Below are 11,670 nucleotides of genomic sequence, written 5' to 3'. Positions count from 1 at the left end.
GCCTTGTGCCCGCTGTGAGTGCACAAATCTGGGGGAGCACATGCGTCCCCCCCATACCTCCCCCTACATGTCACCTGTGCCCCCTCCACCTCCCTGATGCATTGTCTATGTCCCCCACCCTGACCCCATTGACTTACCTGCGGGGAGCTGTGTGAGCTGCTTTCCACACTGCCTGGCTGCCATGTGCATGTGTGTGCATGCACATGCACATGGCGCCCCTTGCCTGATTACTTTCCTCCTGCTGCCCCCAGCCCCAAGCACCCCCTTGCAGGCTGGAATTCTGCCAGCCTGCAAGGGGAAACCTATGGTTTCCCACATTATCCTCATTAAAGAAGAATCCATTGTTAAAATGTGGTGATCCATTTTTAAAGCTCATTTGTGACCCTTTCGTATATTCTTGTGACCCATGAGTTGAGAAATACTGCAATAGATTATAGTTAGGCTTGGCAGGATTTGATTTTTATCAATAAAACATCAATAAACAATTATTTCACTTGACACTCACAGACCGACAGAAAAATATTGCCATTGGTAATCAATGACATTTGAAGAAAGGGGACATAAAAAAAAAAAATCTGAGATGCGGTAAGGAAATCTGGGGCAGGGGGTGCTGTGTGCATGCACACACACATGCACACACACACACACATGCACACGCACACACAGGATGGCCACTGCAGATGGGGTGGGGGGAGCCCTGGCTGTGTTGCTTGTGCACTGCTCCTCTGGCAGCAGCTTGGGCAGCTGCTGCAGGAGCTGGGGACTGTGCTGGAAGTGGGGAGAAGCAAGGCTGTTGGCAGCTGGGAGCCCAGTGCCACCAGCCACTCCTTCTGGCCAGGTCCCAGCCAGGGATTGGGTGACAAACTCCTAGCGAGCCCAGTCCAGTCCCTGCATGATTGGGACAGGGGCCAAACTCCCACCAAGCCTGGCCCAGCCCGTGTGTGATCCAGGCAGGGACCAAACTCCTGCCAAGCCCGGCCTGGCCTCTGTATGATCAGGTATGTGTTATTGATTTATAGATATTTACTTTTTATATTTGAATATGTCATTTTATAAAGTTTTTCATTACTAGATTGTCTGTCGTCCACACCATTAATTTTGTGTAATCATGAACACTTAAATTGATAAAAATAGAAATGTTTAAAAATAAACATGGACTTTAGCCATCAAAATTATTAAAAGATAAAAATATAAATCTGCCAAGCCAAACTATAGTGTTGTAGTCTGGGAAGGCACCTCATAAGCAGAGAAGAAAAGAGAAGTGAAGGGGATTCCTGGAAGACAGGGGCCTTATGCTTTGCCATCTGGCAGATTTCAGGACTGCACCCTTGATTCTCACTGAACTTTCAGCTTTACTTAATGCTCCTCTGATGCAGACACTCAAAGGAAGGGCTGTCAATTAACTGCTGGGAAGATGGGAGAGAATTCCCTTGGGAAGGTCAGGCTTCAGACCCAAGAGAGTTTTATTTTACTTTCTTGTTTTAAACGTTTTACCTTCATAAAGAACTTTGCTGGCTTTTTTTCTTTCTTTTCCCCCCCTTCTGAGTCCCTGTGCTTGCTTTTACCCCCTCGTAACACTGACATTCTGGACAAGATTTAGAAGGGAAGCATGACAAAAGAAAAATATTCATAGTTTTTTCTTCTTTTTCTCCCTCCATTGATGTTTTCTATTCTTTTCTTTCCTTTCTATTTCTCTGTTCAGTTTGTACTGATATTATTTTACTCACTTTTTCCCTATCTCTCTCTTTAGGTAAATGGTTGCAGGAATGGATTTCTCTTATTCTTTGCATGAGCTTAGTCATAATTGACTTTCTGCTCCTGTTAGTATATTTTTTCAGTAAATCAGCTATATAAAAGAATAGTAGGCATAGGTAAGTGTGGGAGGGTTATCCCTGGCTGAGCGTAAGTACTCGGGAGCCTGGAGTCTTTTTGGCCTGATTCTTTCATCCCATTATCATTTGCTGTAGTGAGGTCTGACTCTCACCTGCCATGTCTTGATTTTTTGTTGATGTTATTAGTTGGGAGGTGTTGCTTGTTCTCTACCGCAGGTGGCTAAAGGCAACCGGTGCAGGGATTTCTTCTGGGACTCCAACCTCCCCTACACTCCATCCTAGTGCCACCCAGATGTTACGCTGCCGATAGAAATCATAGCCTTTCTTGAGTGAGATAACTTTCTTTTTTTCTTTTTTTGTTTGTTCTAGGTTTGCTCTTTTTAAGTCTCAACAACCTGGAAGAAAATGGACCACCTGGCTTCCTCCCAACATCAGGTAAGTCTTGTGTACAGTCGCAGGTAGGCCTGACTTGCCCCACTCCCTCAGGCTAGCTCACCCTCCACTAGCATGCATTAAAAAGTTCAACTCTAAAGAGTCTGGGACTTTTATTCCTGGGGTTTAATTCCCCCCTCAGTCTTTCAACCTGTGGCTTCCTTGGCAGGTCGTCTTGCCCATGGCCGGGCTCTGGCCACAGCCTGTGGTTCTAGGCAATTCTGCCCCTTTAAGGCAGCCTCTTCCCCACCCTACTGACAGACCCCGTTCTCCCTGAGCATATGGAAGTAAGGAGCAAAATTGAAAACAACCTTTAAATTAAACATGGCTGTAGCAATTTGCATATAGTAGCCATGCATTTATTTTATCTAGAATTGATGCATGTTACCTTTTTTTTGAAGCTGCTGCAGGTTTTAGCACAGGTGCTCAGTTAACACACGGTTGAGCAGAACATCAGCACCTACTTGAATGTAGTAGAAACTTTTTTTTTTTTTTTTTTTTCAAAAATATTTGTGTGTGTGTATGTGTATAAAATAAATATAACTGTACTTCTAACAAACTCTCTTATGACCACTGGGGTTCACTTGACAGTCCAAAACAGTTTTACAGTTACACCATTCTTAGCCCCCTTACAAAGATCGCGCACATCATTTCCACGTGCCCGTGAACCCACCACCATCACCTTTAAGTTGTCACAGTTATGCAAAGGACTATCTCAGCTTCCTACTCCCTCCTCGACTTCCCATTTCCCCTGCTTGTTTGTCCAGTCCTTGCACTCATCCTCATCATTGTCGTCATCACCCTCATTGCCATCATCCTCGTTGCTTGCATCCTCCAGAACAAGGCCCCTTGTTGCTTAGTCAATTGCCCGTACAGAACTGCCTCTCTGGTCATGGTTATGAAACCTGTCACCACCAGGAGGAGTGCGCATACTCTTTTTCACATCTCTCTGGCATATGGCCAGTCCCAGAAGAGGTGGTCAGTTGTTTCCACCTCCCACCAGCAGGATGCCTGGGACAGTTGGATGGACCTCTGCCCTGCACTGTTTTTCCATACCTTCATAAGTGTCATGCTCAAGCTGGGCTCTGCCAGCTTTGCCTAGCAACAGGTGCCGTCAAGCACTCTCCTCGCGATCTGGGAAAGCCCCTGTTTGGTTTGCTGCATGGCCCCTGGCCATGTGCTGGGGAAACCCCGTCCCCTGGGGAAAAGCCTGCGAACATTTTGGTGGGAAAAATCGACCAATCGGGGTCTGAGGTGAGGCTTGTCATCTGGCCTATAAAGACTGGGGCGGAATTTTCCACCCAGCAGAGCAGAGAGGACAGCAGAGTAACGCGCAGGCACCAGAGCATCCATCGCTCTCTCAGCTAGCTGACCAGAAGCCGGAGCTTCCATCGCTCGGTGTGTAGGCCTGGCCAGCTTCCCACGGCTTCTCCGATTTCCGAAGTAACTATTTGCGTATCGGTTCGATTCAGTCTCGGAAGGTCCACCGATTTATTGTTTTCGCCCTTCACCCAAAACCGAGATTCGATTTTCTGTCCCTCTCCTGAACCGGGGCGGATCGATTTGCTTTAATCGTTTTTGGATCCCTCGATTGTCTGTCGTTCGTTCGTCCGTCTCCCGAGCCGGGACAGGACGTGCAGCCACTCAACATCAGGTGGTGCGTAAATAAATGGATCCTGTATTCTCTTTGTTTTCGTTATATTCGTCCCTCATTAGGGCTGGGACTGAACCAAGCGTAACTGCCTGCGCAGCCACATCTACATCAGTGGAGTGCATGTAAGAAAGAGACTAAATAAAAGAAAATATCTTGGAACTGCTGCGAGTCCGCCTCTCCCTCTCGCTAACTTAACATCAGGGGATAGAACCCACTGGGGCAACAGCTGCAACCCGGCTCGCGCCCCGCACAATAAGGAGTGCTCAGTGGCTGCTTGTCAGTTCAAGTCTTTGTGTTTCTTCTATAGGTCCTTGTGGAAGATTTGCTCTCATGGCCTGGCACCTATCACCAGCTAGTAGGTCCATGGGCGATATGATTTCTCTTGCCCTTACCACCTTCTCTAGCTTGTAGTGGTTCAACAGCATTGCTGGGGCCTCATCGTGCAGTTTGTATTTATCCTGGAAGTGTTTCAGGACCTCGTAGAACCACAGGGGCTCCATGGTCAATGGGCTTATGTTGGTCATTGTGTACACCTGCCACTGTCACAGTAGTTTCCCTGCAAAATACTTTACAAAGGGGCTGTTTTAGATTTTGTCCCTATTGCCAGCCAGTTTGCAAATCTGGCTCATGTACTTGGCCCAGAGGAAGAGTAGGATGTTTCACGTTCCTCTGTCTCTAGTCCATTTTGCTTTGTGTAGCGTGGTCCTCTCCACTTTCTCCCATGTGGAGGTCCAGAAGAAGATGCACATGGCTCTTTGGATCCTGTTGTATGACTTGCTCTGAAGTGGGAAAGACTAGGGCAGTGTATAGAAGTGTCAGTAGTAACACCACCTTCTTGAGTGCCACATGTTCCCTCCTGCCCTAAACACTGACAGACAGTGCAATTGCCATAGTCCCACCCTGTCTGACCTTGGCCTCAGTCGTTTCCCATGCTCTCTGTCTAGTCAGATTTGAGTCAAGCATGACCCCAAGGATCTTTACCCCTTGTGGGGTATGAAGACTCCCAGGACTGACAGGTCCCCAAGTTTACTCAGAATTTGGCAGGTGCTTTTGTTCACATTGGCCCCAAACTATGCATGACATTAGTCTAAAGCCAAAAGCTTGTAATGTACTACATAGTTCATTGGGCTGGCCCCCACCAGAGTCAATGGCATTTTAAGTCATGGTGACTCCACAGCTCCGTACTGCTTAGTATGTGTGTGTATTCCAGATCCCCCCACAAAGGATCCATGTTCTTATTAGTCCCCACTCACAGCTAGAACTAGTTATTCTTGTCACAAGTCCTGGGATACTCCAAAAATTTACATGCAGGTGAGGTGCAGAGCAACCTCGTCCAGCTTTATCTCATAGAGAGCAGGGCCATGCTAATCATATGCACCAGGTTAAGAGAGGAGCCAACAGAGGGATTCTGGGTGAACCATCATGGCTCAGCATGACTTGAAAAGGAGTGCTGAGGGGGATTGCATTTTATGGTCACCACCCTATGTCTTGTTCAGATGGGCTCCATTAATCTATCTTTGTGGTAGGTTCTCACCTGCATACTTATTTGGCAGTGGAAATATCCTGACCAAGGTAATACAGTTAAAATGGCACTGTGTTGTGGACGGTTGCAGCCTTATCTGCTTGTGGACAGGACTCCGTAGGAAAGCGTCACAGTTAGCTTCCTGCTGACCAGCTTCCAGTGGGAGGATCTCAGCTACATGCCAACTTTATGGAAATTGGAGATTTCTCCCTAGCTCGTTCCTGCAACCATAGGCTGAGGGCAAACAAAATTTGGAGTATCAGAACACCAAGCTTTTGGGCTTGGGTCTGCACATAGGATGCCTGCCAAAGGATTTGGAAGCATCTGAAGCCCCAGGCAGGGGTAAAGGATGCTTGCTGGTAGTAGGGCCACATATGGTTCTGAATGACTTACAGATTTGTAATTGATTTAGCTGATTTGACTTTGGACACAGAACATTTTCCTTTAAAAAAAGAAGAAGAAGAAGAAAAAGGTTCCCACCTGGATTTTTGGCAGCAGGGGAGGGTGTAGGAGCTTACTTTGTCTCTGCTGAATGCTAGCCTGGTATTACAGGACCTCCAGCGCTCATTTCTTCCTGAGGAAGCACATGCCTATTTTTTTAAGGGACCCCCCCCCCCCCGCCCCCCCGCATGTTTGCCAGAATGGGCCATGTGTCTAATAGTCACGTTGAGTGTTGGCTGCATTTAATCAAGTTCATAGTTGGTTTCCATTGCTGAGCACATCTTGCTTTTGGCAACAGTTAAATGATAGACAGTGTATTTAGTGAGATGTCACTGTATGTGATTATAAAGCTGCTTTTCCCATGCCAATTGAGGGGTAAAACATTGTGTTGTATTCAATTAAATACGGTAATCTCCAACGGTTTAAAAAAAATGTGATACAGAGTTCAAATATTCACATCTCAGCAATACAAAAAATGTTGTAAACTAGTTTTTAGTTTAACTGTGATGCAGCTTTGAAACAACCTCCCATTAAGAATGGCAAAATAAGAGATGTAGATCATTCCAAAAGGTTGGTGTTGCAATATCACTGTGCTGTATGTGTAATTGTTCTGTGCAAGAAAATGTATACAATATCGGATAAGTTAAATTCAGTATCTTGTGTTCTTAAAATAGTAGTGGCCCTGATTCTACAAGATGCTTTGTGCTGAGTTTATATATATATGTGCACATGGAAGAAACATAGAGGATGTTGGGAAACGATCAATACATTCTCTCATCACATTTGCTATTTGGTGAATTCATCTATATACATGTTTTCCACCATACTTTGCATTTACTTGGTGACATTCCCATAGACTTACAGGCATAATGAATATAGAATTAATGACAAATACAGCTTACTCTGTGTAGCATATGGTACATGATGTTTTAACCTCTGGTACTTAAATATCTGTATATAGTGAGAGAGGGTGAAAAGAAACTTTAAATTTAGTGCCACTGCTAGAAAAATGTAACACTTGTATTTTCATTAAAGAGATAAACTTGTTATAAAATCTAGCTCAGTAGAAGAACACTTTACTCTTAAGACTGGCTTTGGGTGTAACAGATGTGCAAGAGTATTTTGGGATGAACGTGTTAAGGCAGAATTCCATTATCACACCCTCTCTTAATCACTTTTTCTTCCCCTGCCAGCTCAGGTGTTGCACATCTGTGACATGTTGGCAGCATACTCAGCTGCATTGTGGAGTAACTGTCAGGTTAAAAGCTAAGTTTGTATATTTGATCCCACATGTGAGCTGCTTTATTTTCCTATTTTCTTTTTACATGGCTTCTTTGTTCTTTTATAAATATGTCATCAGGATTTCTAAAGTCTGTTTTATCTCTTTTAAATGCAGCAACAAATTTGTGGCAACTCAAAACTTCAAGTAAAAGGAAACTAAATTGCTGTGGCCCAACTTTTTCAATCTACTGTATAAATAAATATTTGTTTTGTCACCTATATTGTCTCTGCTATCATAATCTAAGATAAGATTACTTATAGGTATTTAATTCTATTGATCTAAAAGAGCTACTCAACTCTGCAATCTAGTTTTAATAGCTTGCTGCAAATGAGAACCTGCAATATAAATATAGGCACTCTCAGGGGGCTACACAGACTTCAGCTGAATAGTGAATAGTGTCCTGTTAAGGAAGCAGCTGTTTCCTTTTAATGAAGATCCCTGGCTTTGCTGTGACAATGTTAGAAAGTCCAGCCAGTTGAGCAATCGAGGAACACAGTCCAGGACCAAATTCTGTTGAAATGTCTATCCATCTTCTGTTTCACAAAAGGTCTGTCAAGTTCTGGATCACTGAGGCAGGGATAGGAGTACTTGTTGGATGGTGTATTATCCCATTGCTGCTGTGTGAATTTAATTCAAACAGGAAACTTTATAAGAAAGGTTGGTCCAATTCACCTGATTTATAATTGGGAGAACTTGGCCTTGCATATAGAAAAAGTATACTTTCTGAGGGACATACTTTGGATACTGATATAATGACAATGTTTTTAACAGCTCAGCAGCTTCCACAAGCAGCTTTTTAAGTTAGTTTCGTTTCCAATCTTTACTTCTTGAAGTATTCCGAAGGCTTTAGTTTAGCTGCAGACATTAATGCCCTCTTCCTGAAATATGATCTAAATAGGGGTGAGAGGGAGGGAAGATCTTTGTGCAGTCACAAGGGTCTGCCTGCAATACTGCAATTTCAGAATCTTGGGTCAATTAAATTAAAATGATTTTTCCCCCATTTAACCTGTAATTGGCACTGATTGCTCACTCCTTCTCATGTAATCAAACTAAGTGCAGTCATATTTGCAATTGCATTACATTTCATCTGTGCTGCTCTTTTCTGGAGCTTTTCCAGGTTATAAAGATTTATATTGGAGAGTCCACCTAGCTTATGTGTCTTAGAACTAATGTGTCATCTTATTTTTATTTGCTAGATGCAACAATTGGTTTAGTGTTAAGGAGGAAGTTGAGAGGGGTTTAACAAGCTCTGTTGCTTAAAAGAGCTATTAGGAAGGATAACTAGGATTTAAAAATATAAACTACAGTTGCCTCTGTGGTCACTTGGAATTTCACATCTTTTTCCACACTGATTTTATGTGATCATACGGAAGAGCTGCAGTGAGGCATGAAAGGCAAAAACAGTGTCAGTCATAGTTATAGCAAAGTAGAGTTGCCAACTGTCCATAAATTTACAGACACTCTTTAGAAAACAAAGCCCAAAATGGCTGTCTTTAAAATCTGGGGGAAAAAATAATAAAAAAATTTGAGCCATCCATTAAAAAAAAAAAAAAAAAAAGCAACTGGAGCTTGATTGAAGTTCCACTGTTGGAAAGAAGATGGAGGCAGTGTTGAAGGACAGACAGAGCAGAATAGAGCAGCATCACCTGGTATCTGAGTGGGAGCACAACAACCTGAAGGAAACCCTTGTCAGGGCTTTGTGTTTCCCAGGAGTCTCTGTAGCTCCTTCTCCTCAGTCATGTGCTGCTGCTGTTGCGTCCTGTCACCTGCCTGTAACACTCCTGGGTCACAGGTATGCAGACAGTCCACTGTAGGTCCTCACTATGTTCACAACAGTTTCTTTTGAAAATTCTTTATTAGTTATTTGTGCTCTGAAACCACCTACCTTTTTTGCACAGATATGCAGACAATCCACAAAGGACTGGGTAACGGGGAAAGAAGATGGCAGGGGTAAGCCAGTGGGTGTAAGGCTGGGTTGGATTCAGCATGGTGTAGTGTACAGTCAATATGGGATCCTTTGGGTGCAGCAGCGTGGTGTAAAACCACTGATGTTGTCAAGAAAGGTTGTCAACCCAAGATTTATTTATTTTTATTGATAATCTGAAAACTTTTTACTGCCAACCAAACAGTGAGGTGGTTAACACCAACCATAGTAAAAAATTAATCCTGACTCTTATTACTGCTGCCCAGGGCTTAGCAGAAAGGTAGAAAGGTTACATTAATGTTAATTTAATAAAAACATACATTAGTTAAGGAAAAAAAAGTGGTTGTCAGTAAAAAGTTTGCAGATTGTCATTAAAAATTGTCTTGGGTTGGCAGCCCTGAAGCAAAGGATTAACCTACCTGGAAAAAATGGTACAGGATGTAAACATATGTAATTTAGTTGGAAATATTTGTGCATAATGTACAGGATGTCTTATCCTAAAAGTGATTTGTAGTCATTCCATCTATGAGGTTTCATCTCTTTAATGCTATCCTTAATAGCATGGCTCCTTTTAATACTGCTTCTTTCTTGTAGCAGTATTTGCATTCATTGGCTTGAGCAATTTGTATGTTATGTTTGTCCACCTTTGTTCTTTATGTGGCTGCCTATAAAGTGGTGGATTAATTTTAAGTTGGCCCTGGGGTTTTAAAGTCCCTTAATACTGTAGGTCCTCACTATATTCACAACAGTCTCTTTTGAAGATTCTTTATTGGTTATTTGTGCTCTGAAACCACCCATCTTTCTTGCACAATTACCATCCAGCTCAAAAAAGCATTTGTTCCATGATGAGACTTCGTATGTGGAATTTCCTCTCCCCCTGGCATCTATCTCAGCTTGACCTTTTCCAGTTTTCTGACTCTCCTCCCCCCAGTCCCCTCCGGGCATTTTTAGAGTAGCTGCTGTTGGTCCTGTTTGTTTTGTTTGTTTTTTTTCCCCCTAGTCTCTCTAATTATCTGTTTTTATAGCTATAGGAGGTCAGTTTTATAATTCTATTTAATTTTTATAGTGCTTTAAATGTAGGTGAATGCTTTAAAGACATTGCAAATCAGTAGCAATTATTGCTAACAGGTGAATACTTAAAGTTTGGAGGTTTATCTCAAAAAGCTAAATCTTCAGAGCCATCTAAAATAAGCTAAAGAGTGAATCTGCTTTCATTGTGAAATATCTCTAGCCCTTTTTTCAAAATCAAAAAGTGAAATACACTAATACAGTATTTATGGTTAGCTTGTTTACTTTGTGCGGGTACTAATCAAGGATATAGAAAGGCCACAGAGAGAATAAGTTGGTTGCATGGGTCTTTAGGGGCTCTGGCCTACATATCAACTTGCTGGCTCAGTCTGGTGATGCTTCCCTTTATGTTTTCTGCCTTTGAGGCTGATAGCATACTTGAACACTTTGGCCATGTCCACGTGAGCATGGATGCTTGTTTTCCTGGGGACAAGAAGCAGCGGCATACCTTGTGCCGCTGTTACTTGTCCTCAGGGAACACCTGTGCCACACACCCTCTGGTGCACAACAGGTTAGCCTGGGTTGTGTAGGGGAGGCTGGGGCCAGCACTGGGCTGGCCCCAGCAGCCTTACCTGGGGTTCTGGAGGGCTCCTGAGGCTGCAGCAGTGGTGAGGCTCTGGTTTTGGGCAGTGCACGCTGCCCCTGCATGTGCTATTCTGCTTTTTCTTTGTGCACATTTTTTGACCCCAGGATCTCCCAGGGTCAACCCTTCCCCCTCAGCAGAGAACAGCTGAATGTGCGGTATGTGGTGCCACAGATGTGGCTGCAGTGCCATAAACCACATGGCTGCATTCGTCTGGTCGTGGCCTTTGTGGGTAGGGATGGGATCAGCAGGCAATATATCTTTTGACAGGCCCTAAGTGGAACATTGTCACCAAGTATGGTTTCCATTTCCCCAGCCTTCCCAATCCTGTGTAGGTATCTTTTCTTTCTGTGACAACTGAGGTTTCTTCACAGAGAAGAGAAGCCCAGATGTTTAGGGCACATTTTTTCTCCTGTGCACTGCCTAGCTTAAGGCTTTGCTATTGCATATCCTTTTGTGCTGGCCAACTGAAGGCCAAGGGAGCACTGGAGTCAGTGTCAGGATAATGCATTTAATTCTTGTAAGGCAAGATGCTGTGGTCTAAATAGCTTTTCTTTAGTAACACTTCGTGAACGTCGGTGCTTTTGAATATTTTAGTGAGTGGGGATTTAACAACTTCAGCTGTGGTAAATCATTCCTGACTAAACAAATCCGACTTATTTTATAAGTCTCAGAATTTCATAACTGTAATGCCTGTTAAAAAGACCTGCTGACTGAAAATATTTCCTGAAGCTTTTTTTTTTTGCTTGTGTTCTTCCATTGTTATGGGAAATGATTAGAGAGATTAGATTATTAGGATTATTGTCTCTGTGGAAATGAAAGTAAGTTGTAACTGTGAAGTTTTCTTCTTGTTTCACAGTTTAATACCGGAGCCTTCATTTGTTTTGATTTTGTGCATTTGGATGAAGAGGTTCTTTAAAATGCAGTGAGTT

At 43.3% G+C, this 11,670-nt stretch overlaps 1 pseudogene; it reads left to right on the top strand.

The window, feature by feature from the left end:
• Window positions 1-11,670, top strand: part of LOC109289296 — a 67,938-nt pseudogene that overhangs the window by 9,424 nt on the left and 46,844 nt on the right.

Source organism: Gavialis gangeticus, unplaced genomic scaffold, assembly GCF_001723915.1.
Source record: "Gavialis gangeticus isolate Ggan-Ray unplaced genomic scaffold, GavGan_comp1, whole genome shotgun sequence".
Classification (NCBI taxonomy): Eukaryota; Metazoa; Chordata; order Crocodylia; family Gavialidae; genus Gavialis; species Gavialis gangeticus.
The sequence above is the reverse complement of the archived record's forward strand: the minus strand, read 5'-3'. Positions and strand labels throughout refer to the sequence as shown.